This window comes from Silene latifolia, chromosome 10 (assembly GCF_048544455.1).
Source record: "Silene latifolia isolate original U9 population chromosome 10, ASM4854445v1, whole genome shotgun sequence".
NCBI lineage: Eukaryota > Viridiplantae > Streptophyta > Magnoliopsida > Caryophyllales > Caryophyllaceae > Silene > Silene latifolia.
In genome coordinates, this window is record NC_133535.1 from 67,748,045 (window position 1) to 67,768,587 (window position 20,543).

Below are 20,543 nucleotides of genomic sequence, written 5' to 3' on the forward strand. Positions count from 1 at the left end.
GATGCTGCCATTTATAGCCAGTAGTATCTGCGGCCGACCTTTCCATCAAGATCTGTTTCAAATACTTCTCCCTCATACCTTATCATGTGCAGCATTAGAAAAGTGCCAGATTCATTGTTTTTTAGTTTTGGTTTATGCCATTTGAAGCTTACGTTAACAATGTTAAAACCTATTATTTCTTCAGCTCTCGGCCTTTTCTTTGCTTCCAGATAGTCACTCATGCATGGAGCCTAACACATTACAAGTAAATCATGAGAATGAAAATCACATATATTATCCAACAATTTTCAGATTTCCATTATCAACTAAACCATTTAACTTACCACAATATCTGCCAGTTTGTAAACACTTGTCTCTTCCCATTCATCATACGATGTATTATCTAGGACTTCAACCTTTTTTTTGTTTAAAGTTTATACAAACACAGAAGTAATGGTCTTCAAATATCATTGGTACGAAACCAATCTCAGCTTTCAAGTTACATGTACTCTTGTTTGCGGTAATGAAACTATCCCAAACTTCGAAAATCCTCAATTTATGAGTTTCATCCCGACTTTCATCCTCTACTTGTTGATATAATGCGTGAAAAGCATGTTAGGTTCATATACCTATTATTAGACTCCTCTAATAGTGAACTAATTAACTTGTTAATTATTTGTTCTTTAGATCTAGTGCATGCATAACAAAATGAAAGATTTATAAGAAAAACAATGTTCCTCACATTGATATTAGGTTCGAAATTATGGGCACAAGTAAGGTCACCTTCCTTCACTTGTTCTTGAGCTAAGTATGATGGATGATCCTCCTAAGACTCCAAGTATAGAAGCCACTCCAATAAATTGCACCCAAGATTAATCCCAAAAATTCCTACTAATATTAACTAGATATTTAGTAGAAATATTACCTTAATAATACTAATGATCTTGTATTACTATCTCAAGTAATATATGATGTGTATTAGTATTTATGGAGAGCTTTGTTGCAATTGCATGTGAGGAAAGTTAGAGAGATATAAGCAAAAACTAGCAAAAACAAGTAGTAGCAAAATGAGCAACCAAATGCTCTTTTGTAATGCCAAAACCGGTTGGCATAAGGCAAAGGAGGAATCTTTTGCTTTTTTTTTACTTGTTTGTTAATTGTAGGTAGAGTGTGTAACATGTAGGCATGATTAGAGCTAGCATGATGTGTCACAATCACACAATAACCAACATCAACACAAGACAAAAGAGCATCTTATATGCTCTTATGTTGGCCGAAATATTGGTCTTATATGGTCCATTTTTGCCTTTTGTCATTTGTCCCACAAATGCTTATAAGTCATATGTTTAACTATCTTACATATTTAATTATTAATGTAATCATTTAACACTTAAATATTACAATTAATAATATAATATACACTCCACTTTTTGAGTAGTATACTACCATTATATCAACATATAATGGGTCCCATAATTACTAGTTAGTTAAAATTACAACTTCTTGTAACTTTAAATAACTAATTATCTCTACCTCAAAACTTATATAATACCTCAACAATTTTAGTAATAAAACACTTAATTACTAAATTTAATCTTATTTAATCACATTAAAATAAGACGCAAAATTGCACTCCCATAATTAAGGAATTAATTAATTCGTATCGCATACAATTAATTAAATATCTATTTGGGCCTCATCCTATAGGTGTGACCTAAAGGGATCAACTGACCACCACCGTCACACGACAGTAATGTCAAACTCTAGTTAGCCAATCATTACCGATTAATGACGGTCAGACGACTGCATAAAGAATCATCCCTCACGTATTCTTAGTATGAGATTTAATAATGATATTTAAATCATGTGATCGCACTATTGTTGAGGACACATTTCTCAACAATCTCCCAATTGTCCTAGACAAGTGTGCGTCACCAATTCTCTTGTCCTATTACAACTCCCACTCAATGCAAGGTGTCTTGCAGGTCGTACTTACATTTGATCATATCTTGAGTGGTTTTCTCGATCTGGAGATTAACTATCTGACCGGAATTATCTATCAGAGATACCTTCCGAGCGTGGCCACGCATTTCCAGTTAACTACTCCTCGAGTGGCCTTGAGATTTCAAACAACCCTGACAAGGGGTGGACAATTCCTATCGCCCTATTCCCTTCGTTTAGCCACAGTCCATCATAACCCAAAATATACCCATTTTGACCTCATTTACGAAATCATAGAGTATAAATCAAAGCTAATCAGAAGTTGTGTCAACTTGGGCGAATAGTCTCTAGTCAAAAGAATTGACTCATAAGAATACTATAGTAGCTCTTGCCACGACCAGGCTTTATCATTTACCAGAACTTTATAAGCGGTCACTGCCCGACATAACCATACAGTCTGCCTATGTGATCGACTAGTCATCCCATATGACTCTATGGCACTTGAACTTGCCATCAATCGCATCACACTCTAGTCACTTGGAGACGTCACCTCATATAGGTAACTAGGGGCGAATACCATGTCAATCCAGTTCACTTTAATGGGGTTCAATTTGTCTCTACAACCCATTCGGATACGACAAGGTAGCAGGTGAGTTTAATAAAACTCTAACGATAAATGTGATTATCACATATGAACAGTCAATACACTATTACTACTTCATATTCTATAATCTTTAGTGTATTATAACACTAGTTAAAATGCAATACAAGCTTGGCAAGTGGATATACCCGATATCCATATATTCCAACTTTATTAATTGCTATTTCCTTCCATTCAATGTTATCTCTAATGACATGAATTTCGCTAAGTATATGTCTAGACTTCATACTAGACCTGAGCTCTTTAACTTGAAAGAAGCTCCCACTGTTATCGCATAACTTGTGATAAAGTCATTTGTAGAGGGATTCACCCTTAATCCCTACGTTGACCATTTAATCACTATTTACTTAGAATCCTTTTTGTAGAATTTGCAATGCGTGAAACCAAAACACTTTTCTTATTTTCTTACTCCTTAGTCAATAACATTAGCTTAGGATTTCATCAAATCCTTTTAAGCTTGGAAACTAAAGTTTGTGCAACCTTTCAACACCTAACTTAGTTTATCATCCAAACATGTGTACAAGTCATCAATTGTACTTTAAGGCTTTTACAAGCCCATCTTATGAATTAACTTATTATTGACTCATAATGTACCTAGCATATGGTACATCACAGCACGTGCGTCTGTTGGCATACATAATCGTTCTAATGGCGGTAACATTAGCAATCGATTTCATGTAATCAACAACTTAATGGGTTCAGTGAACGACTATGATTCCATCATAGTAATTTCACTTTCATCATCATGAATAAGCCATTCAACTTTGTTGTTGTACAACAGATGTGAAATATCTTATCCTCATAAGATTCTCAACTCTTTGCCAATATTCCCTCATATAGATTCAAAATCTAGAATACTTTGCATCCTTTTCCATGTCTCCCAATTACTCTTACCAGAAGAGAGCATTGGTATATTATTCTCAATAAGTAATATGTTATCTACATATAAGAAATGGAGAAATAATTATAGCTCCCACTTAACTTCATGTATATCATGATTCTTCAATCATGTGAATGAAACAATTCACTATAATCACATGAACGAAAAGTAAAATCCTATAATGCTTGCTTAAGATCATTCTAAAATCACTTAAGAAAGCTACATATAATATGTTAGAATTCTTAGATCTTCATCTAAGATTTTGTGTTTCAAACACTTCCTTCTCTAAATTCCCATTTTAGAAAAGCAAATTATATTTCCCATTCTTCATTAAAATGAAATGCGGCAATTCCTAACACAATTTATCTTGATCAACATCTTCATGTAAATCTTATGCATTTGTGTACTCTAAAGCTCTATTTACCTTTAAAGAGACCCTCACTTTAAAGTAAATCTTCTCATGAGCAACAATTTTCGGATTGTAATGCTTCGGCTCGTATGTAATAAGGTCATGATACTATCACTTTCACAAAGTAATATTTTTAAACAATAAGACATGTGCGATAGACTCCCACTGAACTATGCTCTCATACTATCTTCATAGATAATAGTTCAATACCAACTCCCACTCTATAATTCAATTACTTTCACAAAGTAACATTTCAACTATAAGAGATGTTTGTGACGATTCAATCTACTCCCACTCTATCTCTCATAAATATATCAATATTCATGAGAGATAGCTTTGTGAGTTACAAACATATATATTTAATGGAGCTTAGCATTCAAAAGGCCATCCTAACATGGCGGCTTGATAATATACGAGTCTTATCCATGTCATCTGTTTAATAGACTCTCTATTCTAGGTATCTCATGGTTGACCATCCGTTTAGAATAATCTGTCCATATCGTATCGTAAATTCCCTACTTGATGAGTTCAATAGCTCATTACAACTTTATAATTGATCTTATCTTAGTAAGTTGTTACTTTAAGTATTAAGGGCATACGGAGAATCAAATTCATAGCTTATGGACATATAATGATCCCATCATCATAATCGTCTCATCAATCAATTTATGTTGTTTATCTAATGTTTCTCTACGCAAGTAATTAATGATGATGATTTTAGAACAAATAACATAATAAAACAAGTGATTTGCGTTGAAAACCAAATCACCAATATCCAATATACAACCCGTGTTTAAAGGATACAAACCAATTTCCAAGTCACACAAGGAAATCAAAATAGTTCTAAAACATGAAATACATCATAAAATTAAAGACAAAGCAAATTAATGCCAAGCTTCCAATGATCCATCACCATGGTCGGCTACTCTAGATTCCCTCGTGATCCTCTAGACTTGCTTCTCCTTGCCTTTGTCCTTGGTAGGAGCCCCTATTTACAATAAAAAGGGTAATCATCACAACTTGTATCACATACTAATTGAGATTGAAACATAAAAGATAGTGATAGTTATATACCTACTGGAATAAACTTTCCAGCTTTGATGTCGCCAAGATACTTGGAACAGTTTCTCTTCCAATGCCCAACACCACAACAATAGTGGCACTTGTCCCCGGAGAGGGCACTGTACTTGGGCTTGGAGGAGCTTGCTTCATAAGTCTTAGCTATGTTCCTGTTGGGAGTTCGCTTCTTTCCCTTTTTCCCGCCTTTCTTGAAGGTTCCCTTGCTCTTATGATTGACATTGAGCACATCTTTGGTGGTGCTAACACTTAGCCCCATGTCCCTTTCGGCTTGCATAAGCATTTTGTGCAACTCAACAAGGGAAACTTTCTTATCTTGCATATTAAAATTCACCCGAAATTGAACATATGCTTTGATTTTGCTGAGGGAATGAAGAATTCGATTAATTACAAGTTCATTAGGAATTTCCACCTTATGCATTTTCAAAGTCTCAACATGCTCCATCAGCTTGAGCACATGAGGGCTCACCTTTTGGCCCTCTTTGATGTTAAGATCAAAAAATGCGGAAGCCGCCTCATATTAAATGACCCTAGGAGCTCGTGAAAACATGTTCACAAGCTTCATATAGATCTCATGAGTGGTGCTAATCTTTATAGCACTTCGTTGGAGTTCGGCCTCCATAGCAATGATCAACACATTTTTGATCGCGGCCGACTCTCTTTGGTAAACCTCATAGGTTTGCCTACCGGCGGGGGTGGACCTAGTAGTAATTTCGGTGGGAGATGCCTCGGTAAGGTAACGAAGCTTGTCGTCACCTTGCGCGGCCAAGCGAAGTTGCGCGTCCCAATCGGCGAAATTGGACCCAGTCTTTTCTAACTTACATCGATCCATAAAGGATCGGAGCCATGACACATTGGTAAGCGTGGTGGAACTATTGGATGCGGACGCGATTGGAGTTGCCATTGCGGTTGATTAAAACAAATTTTGACTACAAAATAGGAAATGAAGGAATTAATTATCATCCATCGTTTTAATAATACTCGTAAATTTAACTACAAGCATTGCATTTATATAGTGACCTCCACCCAACTACATAAATGATTCCAAGATCCAAATTCATATCAACTCAGGCACGGTGAGCCGATTAAACCCTTATTAATATAACTGGGTGGATTAACTTTTTAATCGATTCTACTTTTAGAACTCTCGGTAGATAAAAATTACTCTAATTCTCATCTTTAGCCCGGAACACATGCGACTACGGTCAACAATACTTCCGTTGAGCTCAATCCAAATTTCGATGTAATAACTTTTTACTACCCCACTTCGCCAACGTAACAAGGTTTGTATTACGGTGAAGCCGGATTAACTCCCTCATGAAATTGGTACTTCATGGGTTTCTACTATTTGGTAAGGCTATTTCTCAATTTTTTAAAATATGTGAGAGGTCTTGTCAATTTATTATCTATCACGTTTTAAGTGAACTAAAGCGGTGAAATACGATAATTATAATTGACACGGTCGATGACTCGATATTGTATGCATGTGTTGTTATGGCGATTTGGCAATGCATGCAACATATTATAAGAAATGCAAAGCAATAAATAAAATTCCTAGTATGGCCTTCCTAAAAATAGAAAATAAAATAATCTATTACATATTCGGAAACCAACTCCTTTGGTCCCTTGATTCTTCAAATGGCACGCCTCCCAAGACACCGTCTTTGTCGGATCACCTTTCCCAATGGCACCGTCTTTGAAGATGCTCCATAATTACAAATAATAATAAAAATACAAAGCTATTCCTATTATACATTTGTAAAATGGAAAAACTAATGAAATAAAAATAAAAGTGATACGAGATCACATTAAATTACAACCGAATCAATATTCCCTTTCAATACGGGTAATATTGATTAAAACTAAGGCCATACTAAGTTAAAATTACATAATTCAAAATTATGTAAATAAAAGACATTCAACAATTGAAATATGCAGCATTATAATATGTACCTATCATGCAAAATCATGTGCCAAATCGCCCTATTTAACTTATGTCGTACATATAACCCGGTTTCATGGAAATGCGTGATAATAACCTTTTAAAATAACTATTAACACTTAAATCACATCTAAGCTCAACTTAATTATCCTAACACATTTTAGGACTCAAAAATTAGTCATCACTAAATTTTTGACAATAATTCAACTTGATTTAATTTTATGCTCATTTTTTACCTTAAAAACACAATATTTATGAAATAAATCCAAATTAAATCATAAAAGTTTCAAAATTTGAATTTTAAATTTTTGAACATTCTGGAATAAATCCATGACACTCATAATGACAAAAATAATGGTTAAAATTTTCGAATTAATTTTGAGAAAATATAGTTGCATTTTATAGGTTTTATCTCATAAAATACATAAAGTATCCGAAAATTAATCCAATAATTTTTACAACTTTAGATCTGAATATTGGGATATTAATGTAACTTAAAATAATTTTATCAAGCCATGCAATACGTTTTAGCTAATTTTTGCTAAGATAGTCACTATTTATGCCATTTTTACTCAAAAATCCATAAATCATGCTAAAGAAGATCTTTTAATCTGGAAATTTACATACTCTCTGTCAATTATGCATGTGACATCATATGTAAAAATCATGGCTTAATTCGAAATTTAACTATTTTTAACCATTTTACCTCTTTTAATCCATTTTTATCTCATAAAAATCATAAATCATGCAATATTAATCAAATTATCACGTCCTTTTACACACAACTTGTAAAATATGCATGTGAGGGCATATAAAATTTCCAAGGTCAGAAACGAAGTTTAACTATTTTTAGCATTTTAATTCCCATTTTAGTCATAAAAATGTAATAAAATGACCAAAAATCCTTAAAATGAGCAATAAATTTCCATAAATCATAAAGATGACCTAGAAACATTTTAGGACCAGAATATATAACATGAAAGGTGATTTCGTGGCTTATACTTATAAATCACAAATTTTTAGTTTTATATGTTAACATTTTAACTCGGAAAAACAATAACAGATTATGCATGCAACATCCTTATGCTCTGATACCACTTGTTAGGTTCATATACCTATTATTATACTCCTCTAATAGTGAACTAATTAACTTTTTAATTATTTGTTCTTTAGATCTAGTGCATGCATAACAAAATGAAAGATTTATAAGAAAAACAATGTTCCTCACATTGATATTAGGTTCGAAATTATGGGCACAAGTAAGGTCACCTTCCTTCACTTGTTCTTATGTTGGCCATTTTTGCCTTTTGTCATTTGTCCCACAAATGCTTATAAGTCATATGTTTAACTATCTTACATATTTAATTATTAATGTAATCATTTAACACTTAAATATTACAATTAATAATATAATATACACTCCACTTTTTGAGTAGTATACTACCATTATATCAACATATAATGGGTCTCATAATTACTAGTTAGTTAAAATTACAACTTCTTGTAACTTTAAATAACTAATTATCTCTACCTCAAAACTTATATAATACCTCAACAAATTTAGTAATAAAACACTTAATTACTAAATTTAATCTTATTTAATCACATTAAAATAAGACGCAAAATTGCACTCCCATAATTAAGGAATTAATTAATTCGTATCGCATACAATTAATTAAATATCTATTTGGGCCTCATCCTATAGGTGTGACCTAAAGGGATCAACTGACCACCACCGTCACAGACAGGTAATGTCAAACTCTAGTTAGCCAATCATTACCGATTAATGACGGTCAGTCGACTGTATAAAGAATCATCCCTCACGTATTCTTAGTATGAGATTTAATAATGATATTTAAATCATGTGATCGCACTATTGTTGAGGACACATTTCCCAACAAAGCATTCTGTTTGCAAATTAGTTGCTTAACAATAACACCACATATTCATTGTAATAATATTAAATTTACAATGAAATATCAAAACTAATTGTAAATAATATTGCTTACCTTGTGGCGAAGGCCGAAAAACAGTAAAGTTATTGTGCTGTGATCCTTGTACTCAATGTCATTTAGTAGATGTGCCCAACATTCAATCATTTTGCTCGTGATATTTACCGTCTGTTGTATTGATAGTATATCCTCTTTGAGGAGTTTTGCTTCTTCGCCGTAGACAGCAACACTCTCATCGCAAGTAGTATATAGGATGAGCATTAGTGTAAATATTCATTTATATGCTACTAAATAAGTGATGAGCATCAGTTAAAGTATTTCAGGATATCGAAATAGTTTTCAATCTTACTCTATGGAGAATGTGTGGTCGTTCAATAAGCAGTAGTCAAGTACTTCTTTTCTTAATTTCAACAAGCTTGCCAAAAGTGCTTGATTTCTCCTCATAAATTTGGATACAACCAGCACATAACCAGGTTTGCCACAGTTGTATATGCACCCAAGACCATCAGAATTTCCTTTTCGACGGCTACCCAAGACATTAGTATTGCAATCATTGTCGTGTGGTCTTTTGAACCCTAAAGAACAGTTCAGATGATGCAACCGTTTTAGTACCAAATGTAGCTATTTGTTTATAAAAAAATGAGCGCCTTAATAAAAGTAATGAACCTTTGATTTTTGACTTGGGTGTACAAACTTTCTTCCTACCGTCTGTTTTTGCTTTTTTTTCCACTTCTCTATTTAGCCTCTTTTTTTCCAACAAGATTGGTTCCAACGATTCCTTTACTTTGTTGAAGTTTGAAACAGTATACATTGTTTCAGACCTGGTAATGGTTATAATCACTCAAAACTAATGCTGATGTTATCTCAGCTAAATATAAATCCCTCTTCATTTCATCATTCAAATCAGAATTAAATACTTCCCATTGTAGAACATCATGTGCAGCATCATAAATACCCCATTGTAAAATCATCTGTTTGCCACTTGAATTGCTTATTAACTAAGGGAAACATCTGCACTTTTTCGCCTTGCTTTATACCTTTTGAAGCAAAACAATCCACAACAAGCAAGCATGAACCCGATTTTGGTCCCTTGACAGAAATAGGGTCCAATTTGAAATCCGTCTAAGAACAAATGGCATTTTATGGCCTAGAAATATTCTTTGATGAGTTTAGAGTATTTTTGTCTAAGAGCTTGTGTCTTGGAAAGGGGATAACCATAGAGGAAAGCATGAAACAAAACCGGGTGACCCTAGCTTACACAGTTTGCAAGAGGAAGGTACAAGGTTGCTTTCAAGTCACTTTCAACCTTCCTAAACTAACCAAGACACCCACAAGACTTCTTTTTGCTGCTCTACTACTCTTATACAAGCTTGGCCGGACCCCTTGATGCTTCCAAAAGAGTTTACTCTATGTTTAAATAATCATTGTCTTATTAGTTTACTTTCCTTGTTTTTAGCTTTTGATTTTCAAATTGTGTAAGGTCCTTGGGACCATGCTTGCACGGTTTTTTTGTGGGTCTCTATGAGCCCTTAGATTAGTATTTGAATGTATGTTGAGGATTGCTTGGCTTGGTCCATAAAAGTAAGGCTTTCCTCGTGAAAAATTAAGATGTGATGAATGATAAACACAAGTTAAAATCTCTACTTTCTACTAATCTTCTTTGCTTATTGCTAGAAAACCCTCTTTTGCTTTGTGCTTAGAGTTGAGTGATTCCATTGCTTAGTGCTTGGATTCCTCTTAGGCTTAATATAGTGGCTTAGTGCTTAGATTAAATCATATCCCAATTCACTCAATTCTAATCATACCTGCAATTCAATCCCTCGTATTGTCCAAGTTAAACCGTGGTTACAAACAGTCCATCCGAGTGTTCAAAACGAGTTCCAAATTTTTTGTCCAAAATTTTAGTCATTTTATTCACAATTAAACAGTCCGTTTCACTGTTAAAACCGAGTCTTATTTGTCCAAAAAATCGAGTCCTAAGAGTTTTACTTCACCTTTGATGTACATGTAACTCTCAAATGTCTGCCTATAATTTTTTCACAAAAATTAAAAATCTCATATATTTTGCAAATTTTCTCCAATTTAATAAAACACATCAATTGTATTTTGTAGTAAAGTTTGAGTTACGGCTTAGAGACAACTCAGCAAGGTAAAAAAATTCTGATTCTTCGAAGTTGTTATAGACCCTATTGTCTAAGTAGTCCAATGTCTCGTTTTCAAAGTTGATGCATATGCAAAAATAATATTCGCTTATCAGCAAAGGCAGGAACACCTAATAAAAACTGCCTGAAAGAATTTATCATATTAATAAGTAAATAAATGTCATAACACAAACATTTGCGATAATGCTAGTGTCTTACCAAATCTGAATTTAAGTTCAATGGCTGCCTGCAAACATTTGTCCACGTATCCCCACGTATCCCATGATCCAGCTATTTCTTCAGTAGGTGTTTCCGTCTTCTCAAAGGCTTCTCCATTTAGCATTAATATGGTTTCTAGAGGTGTCTCTAATATTGTAATAACATAATAGGTTCCATTCAATGGTAGAACAATGTTTTATCAATCAGTATTACATTAAAAACTGACCTTTATCAGTTGTAATATCTTAAAAGGTAGTGTCTGAGGAATTTGGCTGCCAAATTGACCTTTATCAGTTGTATTTTATTCTACATTATCATCATTGCCGTCAACAGTTTTTTCACCGGTTTTTTCACCAGTCTCTTCTATAGTATCGTCCTAGGGAGGAGATTCAGCTGCGTCTGTTTTATCACTACTCAGTTCATCTGATTTTGGATCATTTCCAACAGGTTCAGCTATCTTTGAGTTAAAATCTTTCATATTATCAGTGTATCTTTTGTAAAACAATGTTAAATCCCTCGTCATTGTCAAGAAAATTTCATGAATATCCTAGCAATTTTAAAAAACATAGTACAATATCAAGGTCACATCTATAAATTAACACTATAATGTATAACAATATCATTTGCTTTAACTTAAGATAATGACTAATACTAGTAATTCTAATAAGCTTTAAAAATATCAGAAAATATATGAAAACGTAACACAATTAGAAATTTTGTCTTACATCTAATGCGCTTCCTCTTATTTCTCCGTCATTTTGTACCCCATGAGGCAATTTGATCAGCATGTTTCCTTTGGTATTTCGGTTTCAATCTGAGGTTGAGTTAGAGGTCGCTGATCTTCATGATAACCTGGCTTCTCACAGATAGGGTAAGAAATTTTAGACGAAACAATATTCCCCAATGAACCCGTTGCCAACTCGTTTTTAACCCTTTATGTCAACTTTTTATGATCCCAGTGTTGAATAAGCGGTAGGCTGTGGGGTAACACATCCCCTTTAAAATTCATCCAATGGAAATAGCATATCATTAACACAAGTATGCATCCAGTAATATTACTTGCCTTTTGATCCCTCCTTAAAATTACCAACACCCTCAACCAACTACTCAAAAACATACAAACTCCAGTCACACTTTTTTATGTTTGGTACATCTTCAACAACCCTTACCAATTTGAAATCCAGTGAGTAATTTGATGTAGGTGCCAGGGAAATTGACATGCTGTATAAAACAAACAGATTCTTGAAATCATCACTCGACTTATTGCAACTCACTAATCTATCATGCACAATGTTCAACTTAATAGGGTCTGCCTTACTCTCCAATCTAAATTTTCTTCGCCACTCAACTTTCAATTCATCATCAGCAGACACTTTACAATTACCAGTCACAGTTTCCTGCAACCTATCACCAACCCTAGGAAGCTGGAATACATCATGCACATCAGCTTTGATTAACAAAAACTCTATCTTCTTCGCCCTAAACATGTAGCCAGAATGCTTGAAAGATCTTATAAGCCATTCCACAATCCCTTTAGGCATCTCCTTAATAAGTTTTAAATGCAATAAGCCTCCAAAACCAATTTCTTCCACTGCCTTCTTTTGCTCATCATTAAGCTCACTAATAAGCTGAAACAGCTTGTTTGGCCGACACTTTGTTACAAATTTATGATCGGTTTCATGTCGACCTGTTGCACCCTTCTTTTGCTCAATCATTTCCATTATTTGTAAACCTTCCTCATTTTCATTCTGCACAATCATTTTGTTCTGATCAGAGGTATCTCCCATCGCCACAATTGCAGCTGCCTTTGTTAGTTTATGTTTTTTTTGTGGAGCTTTTTTGGGACTTATTATCACTTATACCCTTTCTCTTCTTGTAAGTTCTTTTTGTAGGAGTTTGTGTAAGTGCTAGCATGTTCATGACTGTATTTTTTTAAAAAGCTGGGACAAATTAACAGTCCTTTCACTTATACAATAAAACCTGAGACAAATTAACAATCATTGTTAGTACCCTTTCACTTATACAGTAATACTGTTAGTGAAGCTAGGTAGAACAATGTTTGCATTACAATAACACAAATGATTCAATACAACATGAAACTTTTTCCATGTCTACAAATAAAATATCACAACATATCCAATACAATAACACAACATATCCAATACAATTTCACAATTAGTTTTATATTTCAGACAATACTTAATACAATCTCACAATGTAATACAATATCACAGCAAGTTACAATATCACAACATATACAATACAATATCACAAATATTTACAATATCAGACAGTACATAATACAATATTACAATGCATACGAAGATACATTTTTCTCGTTTTCTTCATCTATTATTCGTGATATTACATCTAAACGAAAATATAATGAACTAGACAAAATTTACGAAGTAGTAATACACACAAACACGATCAATAATATGAAAATAGATGAAAATTAATCGATTTCATAAATTATTTCATCCGAATATTTTGCGTCAAAATGTTAAAAGAATTGCACAATATTTCTGAAACCCTAGCATTAACATTTTCGGATATTACTCAAATTATATGCATTCAATGTTATAAAAACATCTAAACAAAGATTCAGACAAAATGTATTGAATAGTTAAACCAATTGATCATTTATTTCTGCAAAATATACCTAAATTGAAAAATCGGAAGCATTTAGGGAAACAATTGTACCTGAATTCAAAGAAAAATGAGATGATATGCAACAATTATTCGTATTCCTTCGTAATCTAGATTGATTCACCAATTTAATCCGTATTTTCCTTCGATTTTTGTTCAATTTTTTAGAGAGAGAAAGTTGGAGTAGAAAATAAAACATCAATTGACTGTTTTTTATGTTTGATTTATCGTGCGTTTTTGGTTTGATTTTTTGCGCGTGTTATTTTATTGAATAAGGTGTGTTATTTCATTCTGCACTTAATCCCCAAATATATACCCGTCCTTACCAGATCCCGCACACACACACACACACACACACACACACACACACACACACACACACACACACACACACACACACACACACACACACACACACACACACACACACACACATATATATATATATATCTTTGTTTTTTCAAATTTTCTTTTTTCGATTTTTTTTCCGTTGTGATATGGTTTAGTATAACGTGTGATATTGTGTAGCATAACTAGAGCTGGCAAACAATGACACGAAATAAAAACACGACACGAACCCGACACGAAATTAACGGGTTTGGGTTGAGGCTTAATGACCCATTTATATAAGTGGGTCGACACGAACACGACACGATATTTAATTGGGTTGGGTTTGGGTTGAGTTCTCTAAATACGAACCCGACACGAAAGACCTGTTTATTAAATTAATCGTCATTTTTCTTGATCTTCCATCGGATAAATATACTTAAAACTTTCTAAATATGGACAAGACACGAAAACACGACACCAACCCGACACGAAATTGACGGGTTAGGGTTGGGGCTTGATGACCCATTTATGTAAGTGGGTCGACACGAACACGACACGAAACTTAATTAGGTTGGGTTTGGGTTGGAGGCTCTGTGACCCGTTTACATGTGACACGAACACGAACCCGACACGATCCGATCTGTCCAGGTCTAAGCATAACGTATGATATTATATTACAAAACAATATCACGATTTTTTTTTGGAGCATAAGCTGTGATATTGTTTAATATAACGTTTGATATTGTATCATGGACTCACAAACTCAAAAAGATAGGGTGGACTCATATATATATATATATATATATATATATATATATATATATATATATATATATATATATACATATATATATATATATACATATATATATATATATATATATATATATATATATATTTAGGATCATGTGAGTTTGGTTTCTTATGGTGAGTTTGGGCTTTGAAATCTCAGCCACTAGATTATATTAGAGATGAATGGTCAAGATCTAATCTTACATGTCATATAAAACCTCTGTCATTTACTTATTTTCTCTTTTTTCTAATGTTACTCTTTTTTTTTTTTACTTTAATTTTTTTTTATCTCCTTTTTTTTACCTCGTGTTATTATGCTGTTATTGTGTTTTTTTTACCACTTTGATTTTTTTTTGTCTTATGTTTTTTTTTCTAATTTTCTCATTATGTTACCTTTTTTCTTTTTCATTTTGTACCAGATTTTTTTTACTTTAATTTTTTTTACACTTTTTTTTTTACCTCGTGTTATTATGTTGTTATTGTGTTTTTTTTAACTTTGATTTTTTTTTCGACTTTGATTTTTTTTTTCTTTTTTTTTTACCACGTGTTATTGTGCTGTTATTGTTATTCTGGTGTTATTGTGATGTTATTCCGGTGTCACTTAGATTTTTTACTATATTGATTTTTTTTACTCTTTTTTTTACCACGTGTTATTGTGCTGTTATTCTACTGTTATTGTTATTTCGGTGTTATTGTGATGTTATTCCGGTGTCACTTAGATTTGTTTTACTACTTTGATTTTTTTACTCTTTTTTTACCATATGTTATTGTCTTGTTATTCTGATGTTATTGTGATGTTATTACGGTGTCACTTTGATTTTTTGTAGTACTTTGATTTTTTTACTCTTTATAACACGTGTTATTGTGCTGTTATTCTAGTGGTATTGTTATTCTGGTGTTATTGTGATGTTATTCTAGTGTCAGTTTGATTTTTTTTACTACTTTGATTTTTTTTACTCTTTTTTAACACGTGTTATTGTGCTGTTATTCTGGTGGTATTGTTATTCTGGTGTTATTGTGATATTATTCCGGTGTCACTTTGATTTTTTTTTTACTACTTTGATTTTTTTCTCTTTTTTAACACGTGTTATAGTGCTGTTATGCTGGTGGTATTGTTATTCTGGTGTTATTGTGATGTTATTCCGGTGTCACTTTGATTTTTAGTGCTATTTTTATGTTCTTATGTTTATCTTGTTTTCTCATTAAATTTTAGAAGCATTGGAGGTCCGACAACCTTACACCGTGTTAAAAACATAAACAGACGACTATTTTTAGACGACTATAATGAAAATACTGTCGATAATTGTCTTGTTATCAGTTATCAATATTATATAAAGTTGTATTACTGCCAATCAAAGACACATGGGTCGTAATAGACTAAATCAGTTAATCGAGGATGGTATATGATCAAGACCTGCGGAACTTTAACGGGTTGATTAAACTCTCCCGGAGTAATAAACTGCCACCACCAACATAAAGAACAAGCCTTTTCGCCTCGTTAATCAGCATAACAATCTGTTTCAAATGCTCATGATTCAGCAACTTAGGCAACCTAGAAACATAGCCAGCTAACTCCATTTTCTTTCCCCAATCAGGAACAACAAGCTGCTGTTGAATATCCTTCAGAACATCAATCAAAACAGGACCAGGTCGACCCGAATTAGCCAAGAAAAAAGCTTCCTTAACAATCCTAGGAATATCCTCAACATCTTCGGCTGACCTGCTCAACTTAAAAATATCACCATACTCAGTTTGCAGCAAAAAGAAAAACATACACTTCTGCCTATGAGTTACAGCAGAAACAATCAACACCCCGCGCTCAGCGGGCAAATCAGCCCGTCTTGAATCAATGCCCTAACATCTAGATGCCCTTGATTCTTATAAATAACAAAATTCTCAGCACAAACAAGTACCCCACCAGGACCATCCCCACCACCCGGAACCGCCACATTCAAATTCGCCCCATTATCGACGGTTTCAGACCACTTTCTAGACACATGATTAAGTCCCAAATCAAGCTCGTAAAAAATTAGAAGTTTTTGAACCTGATCAGCCTCGTTGTAATCCATCTCAATTGCTGCGAAAACCGGGTTATCAAACCCGCAATCAACACCTGCAATAGAGAAAGTAATAGTATGAGATTTATGCGCCTCGATTAGTGAAGAAATAGTTAATCTTGCAGAAGCATCCCTGTTTAGTACATACACTAGTTTCTGTTTCTCCGCGGCGGCAACCATGACAGCACGTCCTTTCGGGTCAACAGTGATATACTGACCCGGAACAATTCCACGTGAACCAGTTTTTCCAGTGGTTTCTTGGTGTACCTTGTCAAACGAGTTCTTTTCCTTGTTGTAATCCAGTATTACGATCCAACCAGAGTCCGAACCTATGAGGATGTAGTCTTTGTGGGACCCGGTTAGACGGAATTGTGCCAGAGAGCGGATTGAGCCGAAGATGTCGACGGAGATGAGGGTTTGTAGTTTTCCATTGTCGTCGATACGTACGAGGTCAAGAACCAAACTCTATACTGACGATGTCCGACATATGACAGCGCCTCATTGACTGTATTTCCTCCGGCGATACTTCCGTCGCTTACTCCGCCATCGATAATTTCGAAGTAGACTTGCACCACCGCATGCAGCAATCAGGCCCGACTCCTATAACCTGGAAAACCAGTCACAAAACCACCATTATAGCCGCCAACAGTAGAAGTTCACCACCGAAATTGGTGAAATTGAGATGATAACAATTGTACGGCACCAAAATCAAGCACGAAATTAGTGAAATTGAGACAAAATCGATGTTATGGTAATTCTTTTACGGAAATTTTTAGGTTTTAATCGTAGTGATTTTGGGGTTTTAGTTTAGAGGGAGGTTATATAGTTCATTTTGGTTTCAATGTAGTTTTTGGGCTTTAATCGATGTTCAGATGCTGTGTCGGTGATGTCTGCTGTGTCGTTGGTTGTTTTATTTCTTTTTAATGAGATTCAATCTCGGTCATCTATTTCCTCTCATCTAGTGGCTGAGATTTTAAAGCACAAACTCACCATAAAAACCAAACTCACGAGATCCCGCCTATATATATATATATATATATATATATATATATATATATATATATATATATATATATATATATATATATATATATATATATATATATATATATATATATATATATAGGCGGGATCTCGTGAGTTTGGTTTTTATGGTGAGTTTGTGCTTTAAAATCTCAGCCCTGAATTTGATTTTTTTGGTGAGTTACCCCTCTGAATCTGAACCACTAATCTAATCTAAGATGGATGGCCGAGAATAAATCTTGCTTAACCTATAAATACTCACTTTTCTCTCCATATCCCTCATTATTAGTAAAATCACACTCTCTCTCCTCTTTTCCACCTAAAAAGTCAGAACAAAAAAAAAAAGAAGAACGACGACGACATCGTTCAACTTTGTCAAATTCAATCTTCATTAAATTCCTTCAAATTGCAGGCTACAAACTCAATCTTCATCCTCAATCTTCACCATCCTCGCTCAAATTTGTCATCAGTTAAGGAGATTCGTTGTCGCTTTCACTTCATCTTAGTATTTCTCTTCAATTTCACTATAGGTAAGTACTAATTTTGTTTTTTCTAGATCTGATTTGTGCGTTTTCACTTTTCATTATCGTTCTTATTTATTATTCGCTTCATTTTCGTTGATTCGTTGTATTTCCGTTTGTACTCATGTATGATATTTAGTCCGTCTCACTGTTTGAGACTTCAGAAAGTAAGAAACTCACTTTGTACAACAATAAAGATGTCTCAAGCATCAAACTGTTGAATTTTTTCTGTTGGTGTTAGTTATTGTATTGCTTTGACCGAGTTATTGTATTATTCAAACTCAGTTATTGTATTTTGTTGTTATTTCTTGTTTATTGTGTTAATCTGTAAATAATAGTTATTGTATTACTTTAACCGAATTATTGTATTATTCTAATTCAGTTATTGTATTTTCTAGTTATTTCTTGTCTGCTATATATGTTAGAATATATTTTGTTAATAGTAGTTATTGTATAGCTTTAACCGAGTTATTCTATAATTCAAACTTATTTATTGTATTGTTTTAACTTATGATACGTGCATTTTATATAGTCTTTTTAGCCTATTTTTGCACGTATTTTTATGTACCTTCATACTGTTTACATTGCATTTTGCCCCCGAATTAGCTACTTTGGTTCGTTTTCTCCGTTTTGTAGAAATGAACACGAAAGTAGTGGAATCGTACCATTTTTCGTCCTTTTTGCATGCATTTTGAGGAGACGGGATTTTTCGAAGTGAGTTCCTGCATTGGGAAGCGTGAAGGCACGGTTTACGAGGCAGTCGGGCACGAGATTGGGCTGATTTGAAGGAAGAATACTCCATCGAGTAGTTTTATACTCGATCGGGAGGTTTTTATAGCCTGGGTTGATTGATCGAGTGGATTTATACTCGATCAAGAAGTGCTGGAAAGTGGAGTTACTCGATCGAGTAACATTTATGTTCGATCGAGTAACTTATCTGGAGTTTTACTCGATCGAGTGGTTTCAAACTACTCGATCGAGTGGTTTTGGTTTTCGTGGGCTTTAATTAGCCCGTGAACTTGTTTTAGTTGTTGAACTTAGTTTATTTTCTATTTAAGCTTACGTTAACTAGGTTATTATCATCTTTTATTCATCTTTTATCATCTATCATTTTCCAAGACTGCGTTCTCTTTTCTTCTTCACTGTAACTTTATTTTCGGGGTTTTTTCGCTCGGATTTGCTAGTTCTTTACGCCGGATTCTTGCGATTGTAATCTCTTTCTCCATCTTTAATATTAATCTTTCATTTGTTCACTTTAATTACTTGTTTTGCTTCATTTAATTTCTGCCCTAATTACCTTTTATGCATTTTTATTATTGTTTTATCATGTTGAATGTTGGTTATTTGTTTGCTGTTAGTATTGATAGTATTAATAGCGATATGAGTAGCTAAATCTATTTCATGTTGGGATTAGGGGATCTACGGTAGAAATGTGACGATGTAGTGAATAAGTTAGATGAATTAATTGTGAGATTCTGTCACCATAGCAATATAACTGTATTTATCGGCTTAGTTGAGTGCACGCTTCTGCGTCACCTTTTTAATCTGGTTAAATTTAATCTTGGATCGGAAGATTGGACTAAATAGACCTGCTATGAACAGTAGACTACCCTGACGAGGACGGAAGTTAAGTTAGTGGAAGTTTAGGATAGAAAGTGGACCGGAAGGACTTTTCCATATTCGTCTCGCAGTAATTTATCTAAGTTGTTTACAGTTGAGTCACTGGACTGCCGTAGTGAACCGAAATTCTGACATGTCCCTTCTCTATAGATAGTTTAAACTCATTTTCTGCCTTAATTGCTCTTTCTTTATCTCTCTTCCTTTAAACCAATTAGTTTAGAAAACCAATTTAAACACCCCCCATTTTGTGACCAAATAGACGGACTTTTACAAATATCTTGCCTCCCTGAGGAGATCGACCTGACTTCCCTAGCTATATAGTTAGTTTAGTTAGTTATTTTTGATAGGTA